The sequence below is a fragment of the Passer domesticus genome, chromosome 1 (assembly GCF_036417665.1).
Source record: "Passer domesticus isolate bPasDom1 chromosome 1, bPasDom1.hap1, whole genome shotgun sequence".
NCBI classification, from domain to species: Eukaryota; Metazoa; Chordata; class Aves; order Passeriformes; family Passeridae; genus Passer; species Passer domesticus.
The window spans coordinates 90,129,738-90,147,217 of NC_087474.1; the positions used below are offsets into that span (position 1 = coordinate 90,129,738).

General features: G+C 38.7%; 1 long non-coding RNA gene across 2 annotated transcripts; it reads left to right on the plus strand.

The window, feature by feature from the left end:
• Window positions 1–2,465: 2,465 nt before the first annotated feature.
• Window positions 2,466–8,517, plus strand: LOC135288701 (uncharacterized). 2 transcript variants are annotated; one of them, XR_010351684.1, is made up of 3 exons: window positions 2,466–2,604; window positions 5,064–5,105; window positions 8,318–8,517. It is a non-coding gene; the product is annotated as an uncharacterized LOC135288701 (long non-coding RNA). The 2 variants fall into 2 exon arrangements; XR_010351685.1 differs by lacking the exon at window positions 8,318–8,517 and adding an exon at window positions 5,751–5,807.
• Window positions 8,518–17,480: the final 8,963 nt, after the last annotated feature.

A 17,480-nucleotide genomic window follows, 5' to 3' on the forward strand; every position in this document is an offset into this window, starting at 1 on the left:
ACCTAGGCCTCATATGGACTACTCTGTAGTTTGAGTGTGCCTGGATTGGCTGAGGAGTCTCTGTTTGTTCTCAGCTGGGACAGGCTCAGGGGGTGTGTTGTGCTCAGACCTTCTGACAAAAGCAACAGAGCAGTGAAAGGAACAGCCACGCTTTTAAGACTAAAGGTCCAGGTCAGAGTCGTGACGGCTCATGCGGGTTCTCCTCTGAGAGCAGGGGATGGCAGAGATTTCCAAACCTCAGCCTGCAAAATTTATGTTGATTGTCAATTGTCAGCAACTCAGAAAGAAATAATTCTCCTCTTAAAAGTAGCAAAGGGTGGAGATGGTATGGGCTGGCTTTCTTCTTCACCCTTTCTCCCAAGAATGTGATGTGTAACCAGGTTGTGTGTAAAAGTTAGGCCAGACTGATTAAGTATATTGTAATGGTATTGTACCTGCTTGACATTTTCCACATTATTTTTGTATGTGACAGCTTGTGATGGCAAGAATTGGACTAAATGTCTATTCTGTTTCCAGCAGCTCCTATATTGATACTTAGATTGACATACATGTGTTGGGTTAACATGGCAATTAATTTTTACTAAAAAAATATAAAAGCAGTTCTGGGATAAAAGCTGTATGGCTTCTCAGTAATGCCTGGACTGCTGAATAGTGGGTTATGGTGAATACTGGGTTTTGGTGAATATTGGGGTGGCATATCCTTCATAATATATTTTTGTCTCAGCCTGCAGCAGTAGGATAAAGTCTTATTTGCAGAAAATGATTGTTTCTGCACATCTTTGGTCTCTATCATTCTTGCTTTATTCTGGACAGGAGCTAATAACAAATCCCCAATATTAAAATAAACTTAATAGAGTCTCCTGCTGTTCTTTCACAAAATTCAATAGACTTTCATCTGGACAAAGGTTGAATAATTGACCTTTGAAGTCTCCCTCCTCACCCAGCCCAAACAAAATAAACCCCTGGAATAATTCTCCTATTTATATCATGAGTGTGAAAGTTAAAAAAAAAATAATTTCCCCATCCCAGTCTTTCTGATGGAATCTTCTAGTTCCCTGCAATGCTGCCAGAAGGAGACAGCACCATGTAAGCAGCCAGGACAAACCCCTTCACTTGCAAGCATCTGTATGGGCCAATGGGGCTGTTGAGGGAAGAGGTGGAGTTGCAGGAGGATATTGCTGTGCTAGTGGATTAGAAGATGAGTCACACTGAAAGGAGCAAGGCCAAGGACAGCTGGGCATAGGGTCATCAGCCACCCAGCTATCCACACTTTGAGGGCAGACTGAAAAGAGAAGTGTGTGAAGTATGGGATGTTTAGGAGGGAGCTCAATGGCTTTGTCAGATATCCTCGTTATAGCAGTGTCCACCAAACCCACAGCAGGGATTTCTGGGCACAGCTGAGCTGTAGCCTCTGCTGAAGCTGTTCCTCTGAGAAGCCAGAGGAACATGTATCCAAGCAGGCCCATGGGGAAGCTTGTTCCAGACTTGTATCAATGAAGGAAGCAATGGAGCAGTGCATGGCAGATCCTAGAGCAGTGGCACTGCAATATGTTTTCCCTGGAGTTGTTGTAGCAGTGTGGAGGCAGAACAGTTGCACATTTCTAAAGGATCAGAAAAAATAAAAATATTTTGTAAAAAGATGCTAATTTTAAGAAATTATTTGACATGGAAAAATTATGGAAGTTTTGAAGTAGAGCAACAATTCTGTGTTAGGCTGATTTTATTTCATTTTCTGTTTTCTCAAACTATTTAAAATGTGATTACATTTCTACATTCTTTCCTCATGTAATTGCACTTCAGCTAGACAGTGGCATTTAAGCCTGTATAGAAATAGTTTTGTTTCAGCATGACTGGTTGTTTTTTGGGGGTTTGCCTGTGTTTCCATTCCAAGGGACATGCAGTTTTCAGATTTACACATTTTAAAAGAGGCCACAGTAGTGGGCTGGCAGCTGTCACTTAGACTAGACTCAGTCTTTGAAATCAGTAACAGGCATCACTCTGGATCTGAATGTGTGGCAACAGGAACTGCAATTGCCAGTTTCTGTGGCTGACTCTCAGATGTGGATGTGAAACAGTGAGTACTAATTTATTTTGTGATATAGATTCCATCTTCTTTTCCTGAAGGGATGTAGAGTGAAATTCAAGTATTAGGAGTTATCTGATTTCCTAGGCAAATCTTAATCTCACCTTACAATGAATGCAGCTGAAGTGCTGTATTAATTGGGAAGATGACAACCCAGCTCAAAACCAACATTGTTCCATGCAAATGTTTCAGAAACGAAGAAGAAGAAGAAAATACAGCTGGAGGGTCTTGCCCTTTCTCGCTAGGTGTTTGTTGCTGAGTGCATGTAACAAACCACCTTTGTGACAATCCACAGACAAGATGAGGTGGCACAGCCCTCACTCTGCACATAAGAAATATTCATTGAACTGAGCAGGTGAAGTGCTAATATACTGCCACTGTGGAGGAGCAACTGTGGAGACTCAGCATTGAGGGAGTGGAGGAGAATCATGGCAGGATTCACAGTCAGCATTCCTGGAATAATTTTCTGTGTTGTAGCCAATGGCTGATCATAAAAATGAGTAAACAGTCCTGTGTTTCTAGTAAGTATTAGGGACTGGCCCTAAGACTATCTGTCACAGGTACTTCTAAAATATTTCTCTACTTCTTTTTAGGATAGAACTTAATGAAAGCTGTTGCTATTTGTCATAATGCAAAGGTAAAAAGCAAAGACACTTTATGTTTTTTTGAGGTGTTAATTCATGAAATGCATATTCTTTCCTTTCTTCACTCTGACATCTGTTTATCTTAAAAAAGATAATGTATAAAATATATTTAAAAGATAGTGCATAAAACCTTAATAAAATATTTTAAATTTAAAAATAGAGAGAAAAATAAAAGATATGCAAAAAGTAGCATGCAGATGACTCATACAATTTAAGATAATGTGATACTTTCTGTTCCTACCTGCATTTGATCTGGGAAAGGTTTCATGGGAGAAGGTGCAATAGTTGGAGTAACACTGGATTTCATAGGGACCTTTTCCTATATGATCTCGTCTAGGTGACCCTACCTTGCCAGGGAGGTTGGACTAGATGAGCTCCAGAGAGCCCTTCTTATCCTGTTAATCCTGTGATTCTGTGATTTTCTAATCTGTGTTGTACTTTTATAACTTGTACTTTTATAACTTAATCTACTTTTCAATACCATATTGCATATAGAATTTTATATTTTCTCATATACAATTGCACGTTATGTATTTATCTGTGATGTAACATATTACAACTTCCTAATGTATGAATATAAAATTGCATAGAAAACAATAATTTGTTTTTATAAATCACAATTGGTTTTTAGTGTTCCCCACAGCAACCTGCCCTTGTCCAACATATTTGACACATCATTTTACTCATGCCATCAAGAGATACTGAAATGTCATTATCTACTCAAACCTACTTTATGAGAAGGTGTAAAGAGTGCTGTACAGAAAAAGCTGGGGAGCAACACAGTGAGTTAGGTGCCTGACTTAGGTGAGTCAAAGGTGTGGTTGCTCTGACTGCAAGGACTAAGAAGGGATATAGATACAGATAGGTAGATATAGCAGGAACCAGAATATCAAACCTCAGGATGCTACATATCTTAGTTAATACATTAACCACATTTAACATCACCCCTTCCAAATTCTTCCTAAATGTTTAGATGAGAGCAAATATTTCATAACACTATTGCCTTCCTTATATCTAACCAATGCCCACAAGCAACCTGTAGCACTGCACTCGTGGATTCTGCAGCAAGTGGCCTCTGCAGCCACTTTGTGTTGGCAGCCCACTGACAGCCCCTGCTGCCCTCTGCCCATCCCGCTCCCACCGTGCTGCCTCAGGTACCAAGCTTCAGCCAGTCAGGGACACCAGCTGATGCTGTCCATCCTCCTGGCATGGGCCTGCCTCACCCCTGCTGGCCAACCCTGCTTCTCCAAAACCATTCTGCAAAAAGGATCCTTGTCCAGGCTACTAAGCCCCTTCTGCAGCAAAGTTGAGCACGCAGGTGTCTTGTCAAAGTATCACACCAGGCTCTTGGCTGGGGATAAAAAGGAAAGGGTACTGTGGGGGCTATGGAAGGAGAGGAGCAGGTAGATATGTTGGCTGGTGTTCAGGACATGCTTCTGCAGCCTACCTGCCTGTCCTCCCCTTTGCTCCCAGGCACAGCTCCAGGAAGCAGCCTTTGGGAGCCCACTGTCAGCTTGTGATAACCATGAGCAGTCACAGAGTTCCCTGTCAGCCCTTCTTGACTACAATCAACTGTCTGCCTCTCTCAGGGGTGGAAAAAATGCATGAAAGCTTACAAAAAACTTTTTTAGACAATATTTTTCTTGAAATTTAATAGCTAGAGTATCTTGACTTCGAATATTGATGATTTGAAATGAAAAGGAGTAGCTGGGACATTGCTGGTGCTTTTTCAGCAGTCAGTCATCCTTTTTCCCACCAGGTAGTGCATGTTTTGTCCCTGTCATTCAGGGCAGCTACAAATCACTGCCCATTTGATCACATCCTTGTCATAAAAACAAATGAAGTCAATTAAAACTCACACTTCTGCATGCTGCTCATTCATTTTTAATTATAGTTTCATTTGGCCCTTCTTTTAGCTCACCAGGAGGACTACATGCTCTCTTTTATTGCAGTCTCAGTGCAGTTCATTCTGTGTGCTGTCCCTATTTGATTACAGAAGACGGAAAAATCCTCCAACAAGTTTTTTCATGGAATGTGGTCTGAGCTCAGTTGCTTTCCTGGTGCAATTGTCCAGGTTACCCTTCACTGTAGACCTAAAGAGAAAAAAGACTGCACAGTGTATTTTGGACAAGGATCATAGCGAACTTGTCTTAATAAGCAGCACTTCTTTGGGAATGAAGAAGTGAGGTTTTGAGGCTGACATCAACATCCACTGCACAATCAATGTGCCTGGAATTCCCAAAGCAGTATAAAAATAGCTTCAACTTTAATTGATTTCCCCCAAACAATGTTTTGTGTAAGACTCCATCCAGTTTTTAATTCTCATTTTTTTCTAGAATGTTGAGTGCAGAAAATGGAAAATACTTGCCAAAAAAACTGTAAGTATATATTTGCCTCTCATAAAATGTGATATGGTTGGATATGAGTTCAAGCAGAATTTAAAATAATTTTCTAATATCAGGGTCTGTCCAGGCTTGCTCCATAAATCAGACCTATTGATTAAGACTGAGACTCCTTAAGAGAAAACATGAACCTGGGTCATGTTTAATCACAGATTATGCAATGACAACAACCTTCCCTAGAAATATACAGCCAGCTAGGGATAAAGTGGACTTGGGCAAAACTTACCAGCTTGAAATCAGATTAGTTTTAGGATTTATTCAACATAGAAATGAGAGAATAGTTACTATGGGTGCTGAAAAGCTGGTTTTAATTTGGAAAAAAAAGCTAAGAGGAACTTTCAGTGAAATTTCAAATATTTGCCAGCACTCTGCTCATTCTGATACCTCCTGCCCCCAAGAAAAACCAAACAAAAAACCAAAAATTAAACCACCCCCCAAAAAAACCAAACCAAAACATAACCCCAAACATCAAAATGCCAATATATCAACAACAGAAGTATTTATATTGGAAATTTTATCTGGCAAAGTTGGCTACATATTTATTGAAGTTTTACATATGATTCTTTGTGTCCACTTTCTCCTGTGTTGATGTAACTGCACACCTTTATACCATGTATCCAGGGATATAGCACAGTCCACTGCTAATGGACACCTGAGGCAGTAAAGTTTTAATTCCCAAGAAATACTTCACAGCAGTTCTCAGAAGACTTGTTTCTTCCCACCCCCTCCCGTCAGGTATTCAGGTATTCATATTTTCTGATAAAATAAATGTATAATCTCTTGCTGAAAAATGGGCTGCTGTGACAGCAAACCCCAACTTTCTGCTAAAAGCAGTTCTGGAGGAAAACTTCAAATACACTGTCAACAAGAACTACAAAAAATGGCGGGTGGGGGGGAAGAGTGTTAAGAAGTGTAATCAGATGCACAAGATGTCATAGAGTATAATAATATAAAGTTCGCTATTTAAATTCATTCAGGATTTGTTACAGGCTAAAATCCACTCACTGTAGGCTGCTAGCACAAATAGCAGTAGTTTTTGCCAAATACCATGCTATAGTCATTTGTTTTTTGGTCTAATTTTAAGTGTATCCATACCTAGAAATGCTGGCATTTGTTTCTGTGCTCTCTGTTGTTGAAGATGAGCAATATTTAATTTTAAGCTCCAAAGACAGTTCCCGTGTCAACAGATAAACTCCCAAACCCCCATATCTATTTGAAGCAGAATTCTTAGCGTGGCAGTGCTTAGGGAAATTAGCAGGAAATGTGACATGCTCTGTACTTTTGAAAACAAGTTTTATTTAGATATTTCAAAATGGATTAAGCTGCCTATTACAAAGCTCCTATCTTTTAAAACCTGATGCTTAGTTCATAAAAGAGAGTTTTGTACTTGGCTCATTCTTTCTCTATAATGTATTCATCCAAATCATCAAACTTTCTTGGCTCCTTCAAAATAATTTTTTATTGATTCAGACATTGTTTTGAAAAATATTTTCAGCTATTAATAATGGCAGCATTATCAGCAACCAAACCCTCCTGGGTCTGTAATTTTACCTGTAAATCAGACGTATTGGGTCAGATTTCCTTGTAGACGCCCAACTAAATCTATATATTTAAAACGTGTGTATTAGTTAATATAAATGTTTGTAAATTTTAAAAGTTGAATTTCATAGCTGGTTGTCTCAGAGTAGGACATGAGCTTGACTAGACAGGTTCATTTCTCTCCTGGCACTATTAGAGTATAGATTGTTTTTACTTAGTTTTGATGCTGTCTGTCAAAATAAGGCTACATGAAAATGTTTAGAATATTAATTCAAAATTGAATTAAAATACAAAAGACTATGAAAACATTAGCTTCTTGAATTCCCTTTCAAAAAATAATTACATATTCCTCTACTTCACCCCTTTCTAAACATCTGTAGCATTTTTTCCAGGAGTGTGTTGAGAGCAATAACAGCTTTTACAGGATTCAGAAATGTTGCTAATAAAAGCCAGATCATGTCCCAACCATAAAATTTAAATTTCACATTTTGATGCAACATGAGGTTATATCTCTTCTGGTGCAACCTGTAGTCTTTTTTACTTAACGGATTATGTGCTATTAAAGGGAGAAAGGAAGAAAACAAGGTAGATGAATGTTCAGAACCTGCTTTCAGAAAGGTGTTTTTCTTGGTGTAGCACCTCTCAGACCAGCTGTTTGCTTTCCTGCCCCACTGTGAGGAAGATAACATCACTTGCAGGTTTGGACTGCCATATGGATACTGGAGTTCAGGGCAGCAAGATGGGCTTAAATGGCAGCAGCCAGTGTTGTGGGAGCTGCTCCCCAGAGACAGCCAAATGCTCTGCATTCCTTCCCAAGGGCATCCCATTGCTGTCCTGGCTGTGTTGGCTGGCCACTACCAGGTGGTTCCATTGCTGCAGCTCTGCAACAAGCACAGAGATGATGTTTGAGACTGACATCACTCTCTTATGTGCAGAACACTTGTGAGCAGATCCCCTTGCTTTACACCTTTCAGCAGATTCCCAGACAAATCTCCTTTCTTGCTCTTTCCTACAAGAACCCATGTGAGAAGCTGCTGCCAGACATCAGTGTGACTGCTCTTCCTGTCACACCTGCACAGCTGGCAGGGCCAGGACCTGGTGTGCTGCTGGAAATCACGAGCACTTCCCTCCTTAGGGCAGGCTTCCTGTTTTGAAAGAAATGTTTCTCTAGCATAATAAAATTATGTAAGACTCAGGCCCAGCCATTCAGCCATTAGTCCCTTTCTGGTTTTTTTTGTTTGTTTGTTTTGTTTACCATCATCTGTCATAAAAGCTTCCTTTTTTGGTTTCCTCTTCTCAGAAATCTTTGGGTAGATGGAAGGAAAAAATCTTTCAGGTCTCCATTATCCTGTTTACAATGAATGTCTTATGCTTAAATAATAGATCAATTCCACCATTTATGGCAGAAGTCAAAAGAAATAGCATTTTTTACTTTCAATCACAGACTTATTACTGGGAAAGACACAAATAGGGAATGACTAGACTTTGCTTGTATGGATAATGAGGGCAGGGCAGTTCTCCTCTGCCCTGGGAAATGCAGATTATAAAAAAAAAGTAGTTCTTCTCAAAGAGAAAATGTTTCCACATAGAAGATATTTGAAGGCCACATCAATTTTACCTACTTACTCTTTCCTTTTGGTTTTTTCCAGTGGTTTACAACTACCTGAGATTACTCCTCATGCACTGGGCAACGAGATTGATTTGGTTATGGTAGGAAGTAAAGTGAGAACAAAAGGGAAGTATAAGCTTTTGATCTCTCTTGCACTCAGAAAAATTTAATCTTTCTCCAAGCAACATGAAGAGTTTCTACAGCTTCTGTGAACCCTAGCACACCTGATGGGAATCTGTCGATACTTTGCTCTTGAAAAAGTGCAACACTTATAAAGTTATGTGGCAGAATGTGTACTGTAAATTTCTGCCTTTTGAAGACAGCTGGACATGACATTCAGTCTGGCTGTGAAAATTTATTCCTTTCTCTACTCCCCTGGATAAAAAGAAATTGTTGACAGCTACTGAGGGGTGGGATGTGGAAAGAGAAATTGGAGTAGAGGAAAGGAAAGGCAAAGCCTGAGTGCAAAGGCTTTAATTAAGGAACACAACCAGGGTTTTTAGATTGAGTAAGCTCCTGGAAGTTATGAAGATTCTGTATAGGAAAACAGCAACCTACTTTAAGACTAAAGGAGGTCCAAAGGGGAGTTTTACTTAGTTGAAACAGTTTTCAGCTTCTCTGAGGGGATGAATTATGAAGAAATCAATGAACAGTACAGAGAGTGAAGCATCTTTGGCCAGCGTGACATTGACAATACACCTTAATAAAAGTAGAAATGTATTCTCTTTTTATTTGTCAAAATTAGGCACTGCATCTCCATAAAACCACTCTAATATTTAAGCTGTCTGAGACTTCACTTGCTGAATGTGCCTCTATGTGAGAAGAACTGCAGCTGAGCAATTTTAGGAAGTTTTTCTTTGCCAGCCAAATTTGTAGGCAGGTGGTAGTGATTGGCCTGGAAATTATATTCTTCTTATTTCTCAGTGTTTCAATCTGTGTAAAAACAATTTTTTTTCTTTTCTTCATGATGGTCTACAACTATCCTTTTCATAACCACACAAGTAATAATAGCATTTTGATACAATTTTATTATAAAAGTATTGGATAAAGTAGCTAAAAAAAGGAATCAGCATGTGTTATAAAAAGCTTCAAGGAAAAAAAGCAAAACAGTAGTTTAAAAAACCAAATTTTCTTATTTCTGGAAAGTCAAACAGTCTAAGACAAAAGAAGAGCAGGTGACATCTACTTTATTCATGCTAACACAGTTTTCTTCAGTCAGTCAGGGTGAGATATACATCCAGTAACATGTAAAAAAAATTAATTGAGCTGTACCCTTTTTAAAAATTTCTTTTTGCTTATCTTGACAAAGTTAGAAAGTATAAAAGCAATGATAAGCTAATGGAGATTTAAAGATGTCATATTCCCATGGTGTAATAGGGGTTTATGAAGATAATCATGAACATACTATTTTTTCTTTTCTCTGTCTCTGTCTTCTCCCTTTCTTTGTCCCTCTGATATCTCCCATCTACAATAATCTACTTTTTTTTGCTGCCTAGATCCTATACAAAATTCCCTGTTTGCATAACTATCTTTTTTTTCTCTTTCCGTAAATTCTTCTCCCACTTACTGAGTTTTTGTCTATTTTTTTCCAACCAATTTCCTCCTCCTCAGGCTGGATTACAACTAAAAAAATAAAGCCTAACATGAGAAGAAGAATTAAAAACATGTACTGTACCCTAAAAGATTCTGTAAGCTTCTAAAGCTATGTTTGAAAGAGTTTGGTTGCAGTTGCTCATGTACCATATACTTTTGAACTAGTTTAGCTGCTCAGGATAATCTCTGGCCTTGTCACTTTAATCCTTGTTATTCTTTCTCCCCCTCAGAACCTTTCAGTACCTTTTGCATGTTATTACACATCCTTTTATCCCTTTGGAATGCTCTTAATTAAATGGGCCATCATAAGATTTCCTCCTTGAAGCTGATGCCAGGAGGCATGAGTGGGCAGTGCTAGGGGGGATGAAACACATGGGCATGTACCACTAAGAGATGGTGTAATCAGATTATTGCTTCAATTTGTCATCTGATTTCTGACCAATGCAGAGTGCTCACTAAATACAGAGAGACCTGTGTGAGAGAGCCACGGATGTGGTGAGAGAAGATGACCTTTTTTACAGGCATCTTTGAATCCTTGTAACTGAGTTTAAGATACATGCAATTGAAATTGCATCAATATATGCTGTGCTCATGACATCTGTATTCCCAGAAAAACTACCTAAGAGTTTATTTCTGAATTAGTTTAGGAGTAATGAGGCTTTTTACTGCTGATTAGATATTTAGTGTGACCCAGTTACTATAACAATTACATTGTGCTCAGACAAAAAAAAACCAAACATATGTACATATAAATATAATTTTTTTTAAATTGTATTCATTTAGGCATTCTCATTTCAGATGGCTTTGAAGAATTCAATTCTAAATGTGAATGAATACTCTTTCTTTAAAGAAATCCTGATGTTTCTGACTGTGTATCATGCTTATTTTAAAGTTTTCTGCTTCTGTTTTAAATGAATTTACCTGAATTTGTGTTCTGGAGTCGGCCAAGCAATTGCATAGACTGGACAAATGCTCAATGCCTTGTTTTTCCAGTATGAAGCTAATATTACTGAGCAACTATGTATTTTTATTTGCAACATGGTAAATAAATTTATTTTGTGAATTCAGACAACCTGGACAAATAACATCTATTCTTACAGGTTTTCTGATGTTCAGCAGTTTGTTAAGAAATTCCATCATCAACATGCAAGGAATGAATTGAAATGGAAGAGATTATTCACAAGCCAATGCCCTCTCTGAGTAGCATTCTGCACCCTTTAATTAAGGCAGAATATGTCCCCAAATTTGTCTGCAATATTTTACTCTACTCTTTTTTTTTTGCAGTCTGTTGTTTTGCTAGATTTGTCATATTTCACCCTCATTTGGTTAACTGGATGCCCACATTCCAAGGCTCTGCTTATATTTTATATAATAATATCTACTTCATTTGTGTTTTTCCTTTTGCATTCCACATACACAGCTGTGTTGTGACTTCACAGTGAGAAAAACAATTTTGGATTATGTTGTATAGCTTCTTTTAGTTTAAAGACCTTTGTTGTTTTTGTCTTCATAGTAAATTTTAAGCATAGAATTTTTAATAAATTAAAAAAAAGAAATTGAAGTAAAAAAAGTTCAGGGAAACTTATAAGTAGTATGAAATAGCTCAGAAAAAAAAGGTAATGGAATTTTTTTAAATGGAAATATTATATTTTATCCCTTCTCAAAATAACATTTATTTTGAATATATAAGCAACTTTTGAAGAAAATGCAAATAAGTTCACTTGTTTAATTGCAAATAACTTAAAACACCTTTAAAAATTTATTGACTGTGTCAATATTTAGTTTGCTCTGAATTAATGTAATAGAATAGCAAAGAAATTTAAAATGACAAATAAAATTATCATTAATATATGCTGTAACTTTGAAGCTAAGATAAATTTATATAGGGATACCTAGGGTGCTACAATGGTAAACATGAAATAGATGTTCAACTTTTCTCATTTGTGGGCTCCATAAAAATATTTCCACTACATTTTAGTGAAGTGTTTACATTTATTTGTAACTTGACATATTTCAGGCTACTAGCATCAGATTGGTGGGGCTTGTGCTGAGAAGGATATTTGGTTATTGTTTGCAGAGTACTTATGAAAAAGACCAAAGGCTCCAGTGGTCCACAGACCAGAATTTTGAGAACCACAGATAGCTGGCTATAGGCTTGGCCAGGGCAAAACTCAGGTGTATTTTAAACAGGTTGTTTGTCCCACCATCATCAAAGGATTCAGTTATCCGTAATTTGCAGTGAAGCTCTCTCAGTAATAATAACAGTCTGATGATGAACGTTGGCCACATGCACCAGAAGTTCTGGGAAATTGCTTCCTCCAGCAATACCAAATATTTAAAGACTGCAGTTGAATATTTGCCACTCCTTCCACAGCTCTCCAAGCCAGGAACTTAAACCAAAGTGCAGGGCTTGGCTGCCTGCTTTGTGCTGCTCTGCCAAGGTTTGCAGATGACTTCTGTGCCTGTCCCCGTGCTGGTAAGGTGAAGCCAGGATGTGAGTGCCATCCCATATGGAAAAGGTGTGCAGGCAGGAAAGGAGGGAGAGAACTGGAAGCAGCTGCTTCAGGGTGTGGAAGGCCTGTTCCAGGACTCAGCTTTCTGGTCCCTCCCAGTTCTGCCAAAGTCATCACATTCTTGCAGGCTCTGCCGTGCACTGCTGCTGTGGAAAATCCAGCCTTGGGTGTTTGAACCACCAACATAATTTAAACTAAATGTAGTAACCTTACCATCATTCTTTCATTGTCAGACTCAAAAATACACATCAGCCATCTTTGGATTTCTTTTTCATTATTAAGGAATAACATATGTTAATTTTTTTCCTCTGATGAAGAAATACTAAGAAAAAACAGGCAGATAAAATGAAGAAGGTATTTGTGTGGGCATGAGGAAGTATCTAGGTGTTAGAAATTTTTTAAAATCAGCACTTTAAATCCAGAGAAATCTGAATTTAGGTTTTGCTACAAGCAAATCTTCTTATGTTAAGATGAATAGCATACACAAAACCTTTCTTCTGGCTTATGCTGCCATCCTGAGTGGAGGATGATGGGGGAGGAAGAATAGAAATGCCAATCTTAAGACTTTAAAAGTCTAATTTAATACTGTGAGCAATGCCTTAATCACAGTTATACATGGATCATAACCCATAAAATTATTATGGGGTGAGTGCATCACTGCTCCAAACTGCTGCCAAAGAGTGATTACAGGATTTTGTCAAACTAGAGGGCATATCAAGGAGGGGCCCACAAGTCTCTCTTCTTGACTCAGTAATAGGCAATACCAGCATTAAAAGTTAGGATGATGGACAATAATCGTCTTCAAAAATCCACAGGTGACACCAAAGGGGAAAACAGCTGCAAATGATTTCTAAAAAGTGTCCAGTTCAAAGCGATCTTGATAACTTGGAGAAATAGCCCCAAACCACTGAGGTGATATTCTGTAAAGCTGAGTACAAAGTACTGAATTTAAAAAGAATGACAGAAGTAAAAAATAGAGGAAAAAATGGTCAAGCTGCAGGAAGTGTGGAAGGGATGAGTGTTTATTGTGGACTAGACTAAATACAAGTTGAATAGCGCAATGCGTATGCAGAAATTGGAAACTCATTTTATATTCTCAGCATTAGTGATTTCTCAGATTGAATACTGACATCCAACTGCTCAGAGAAAAGCCAGACATATTCACAGAGAATAATGTTTCTAAGAAAAGACAAAGAATATAAACTTTAAATAAGAAAAGTTGATAAATTATCTGATTTTTATCTCCTAAAGCACCAAGAATAAATCATGGCCTGTATGGAAACTTGAAGGAAACAGTTTTACTAAGTGTTATAAGAAGGGGGGAAAAATCATGATTGGGAACATGTTTTACAATATTTTAGTATATAAAAGACTCCTATGAAGGAGGTAGGCTCAGATGAACCTTATATCCATTCAGAGTAAAACAAGAGATAGTAGGTCTTGATCACAATTGTAAAAGTTGAAGATCGGCTTGCAGAAAAAGAATTTAGGCTATCTCACTGGTTAGCAAGCAACAGATCTGTGTTTGAGGGGTCATGAAAGGAAACTGGAGATACGTAGGAAGGACTTGCAAAATATCCTTGAACCTTAGGATAGGTTCTCAAAGCAGAAGAATACTCTGAATGGTATCTTAATATCCCAGAGTTCTTGGGGTGTCCTATGCAGGGCTTTTCCCTCTAATGATTCCATAAAGATTTTAACCCCAAAGTCTCTAAGTCTGAATATACCTCAGAGAAATCACAGATTCTGCATATCTAGTTCACATTTGTAGCTTAAATACAAGCTACAAATCTAATTTGGTGATGGCATCAAATTGTTGGTAGGTTAGCTCCCCTTCTATAAATGCTTCCTATAAATGTTCTTGGTATGTGAGGATTGGGCCCAGAGATTAATTTTTATTCTTGACAGTTTGCCTGAGGTTTTGGTAGAGGAGATGTATGGAAGCAGGAATCACCTGGCCAAATCAAAGGGTAAATGCAGGTCCCAGCTCCTTTCCCTAATCCATCTTTGCACTCACCTGTAGCAATGCTTTGGCAGAGATTTGCATTAAAAGAATCTTTGGGGAATTTTGTGCTTGTGCATGGATACAAGGCTTTTTTCATGATTAGTGGACTGATTACTCCTAAATACTGCAACACAAAGCTGTATGGCCCAACTAATTTTCAGGGAGACAAGTCACTAAATGATTGAGTGTAAGATATCAAAATGAAAACATTTTCTTCCAGGGAACAGTATAAATGCAGCTGATCACCTGGTGGCTCATGTCTATGGTAATCAATGCTACAGGTAATTTCTTGCTACTCTCAAAGTTCAAATGACTTAAGCATAACAAAATTTAAAAAGTACTTTCTGAACAATTTGATGATGGAAAAAAAAATCCATTATTGAAAAAGTTTGCCCATGTACAATTGTGTATCACCAGCTGTTTCACTTCATTTGTATTCAAAGGGCCTGCAGCCCTGCTGTTTAAATTACTTATGGTATTGGCTAAATGGATGGAGTGGGACATGTTATTTGCATATTGATTTGTTTTGTATGGAAATAATTTTGATGAGCTTTTACCTTATTAGATTGTGCATTGTCATAGCGTGTATATGAATACAACAATCTCAGAATGGGGAGAAGTTTTGAAAAATGGAAATGCAAACATATAATTTTTTATTTAATTAAAAAGCATTTAATATTTAAGTAATAAACTCTCATGAATTTAGAGACTGGAAGTTAGAAAAACACAAGATTTAACAACATGCAGATATGAGGTGTGAGCCTGTGTCCTCGGTGTGTAGTCATCAGCTACCCTCAGCTTAGCTCAAAGACACAGGCTGGGGTCTTTTGGGCTGTTAGCAAAAGGTTTTGCAGGCTGGGTGCTTAGTTCTCACATCCAGCATGCTCCGTACTCCTGCTCATGAAAACTAAATTTTCACTTAAAGAAGTAACCACCACACAGGGTCTTACATAAGTGACTCCAGAAGTCTATGAAGGGCAGCATATTGGTAGTAACACCCAGGGATCAGATTTGACTAACAAGTTGTTCTCCTGATTTCTTGCATGCAAATAAAAAAAATAGCAGCAGTTTAATCTTGAAAGTAATTAATTACCTTATGTATATAAATATATATCACACTTTTGGCATTCCAGAGGTAGGTGCATTAATGGCTGTTTAGCTATAAATGTCTTTCCACATAAAGCCAATGAGTGCTTGCTTCAATGAGCACTGACTCAAGGCTCCTGGGGATTTAAGGGCCATACCCACAGCTGTTTCTGTCCTTAGTCACAGTTGTCAGGGGGACCACCTAATGGTGTCATGCCCAAGGCACAGCCATTCTGGCTAATTAGCTGTTAGTCTGGCAGAAATCCCTCCTCAATAAAGTTTCAGTACAGCTTGTCTTACTTTCAAGAAGCAAGTCTGATACAATTTGCTTGTTTGCAGGGTATTGTAAGAGCCTTATTTCTTGCTTTATAATGCTTCTATCTGGCATCAAAGTGTAACTGACCAATTGCATTTAACTGTTTTGCAGAGGTGCACATCAGAAAAACATCAGAAGATGGAAACTCCAGTCACACATTGTAGAAAAAAAGTGCTTATTTATGCTAAATGGATCCTTCCGTTTTCTAGGTTTCCTAATTATTTTGCTGTTACTGTAAAGCCTCATCATTTATTAGTAGAACCTCTGCATTCCTATTGTTCTATTTTTTAACATGTTAACTAATCATGAAACTGCTGCAGAGTTCGGAAATAAATATTTTGTATAATTTGAAGAGTGATTCTGAAGATCAACAAACTGCAAAACTCAGAAATCTGCCAGATGGTCCAAGCAGAGGAAGTACACTACTCTTGCACTTTCTGCAATTACAGCTGAAATAGTGGGATTTGGAATTGATCTGAAGTGACCTCTCGGGTTCCAAATCTTACACAGAAAAAAAATAGATTCATTGTTAATAAATCAGTATTGCTGTTGTACTCCATAGCAACATACACTTTTACCACTGACGATTTTTTGAGAGAGAACAATAAAGCTTGAAATTATATATTACAAACTGGCCTGCTCAAAATCCCAGGACCCATGCCTTTAACCTGTTAGAAATCCATTTCAGAACCTCACAGTCTGCCCCTCCAAAAATTTATGGAAGAGTGCTTATGCTTCTTGGGGAGCACTCTGGTACTCATCTCTGATGACAGGAGAAACAAGAAGGGTGTGTAGTGGGTTGATGCTGACTGGATGCCAGGCACCCACCAGAGCCTCTCTATCACTCCTCTTCAAAGCTGGACAGGGAGAGAAAATATGGAGAGTCCTGGACTGAGATAAGGACTAGGGGAGCTCACTCACCAAATACCATTACAGGCAGAACAGACTCAAATTGGGGATATTAATTGAATTAATTACTAACAAAATCAGAGCAGGGTAACAAGAAGTAAAATTAATCTTCACTCCTCCATCCTACCTGGGCTCTATCTTCTTCCCTGCAGTTGGGCAGGGAGATGTGGAATGGGGCTTATGTTCAGTTCATCAAATTCTGTTCCTGCCACTGCTCAGGGAGAAGAGTCCTTCCCCTGCTCCAGTACAGGGTCCCTCCCATGGGAGACAGTCCACCATGGACTTCTCCATGTGTGAGCGCATCCCATGGGCAACAGTTCTCCATGAACTGCTGCAATGTGGATCACTGTTCCACACTGGGGTCAGTACTTCAAGGAAGAATGCCTCAGCATGAGTCCTCCACAGGGCCACAAGTCTTGCCTGGAAATCTGCTCCAGTGTGGGCTCCTCTCTCCACAGATCCACAGGTCCCTGCCAGGACTCCGCTCCAGCAGGGGCCTCCCATGGGGTCACAGCCTCCTCTTAGGTGTTCACCTGCTCCAGCATGGGGCTCCTTGGTGGGCTGTGAGTGGATCTCTGCATCCCTGTGATCCTCCATGGGCTGCAGGGGCACAGCTGCTTCACCACAGTATGCACCATGGGCTGCAGGGTAACCTCATCTCCAGCGCCTGAAGCACCTCAATCCCCTCCTGCTCTGCCGACCGTGATGTCCGCAGGGTTGCTCTTCTCTCATATTCTCACCTTTCTCTGGCCACAATTACATCTGTGCAGTAACTTTTATC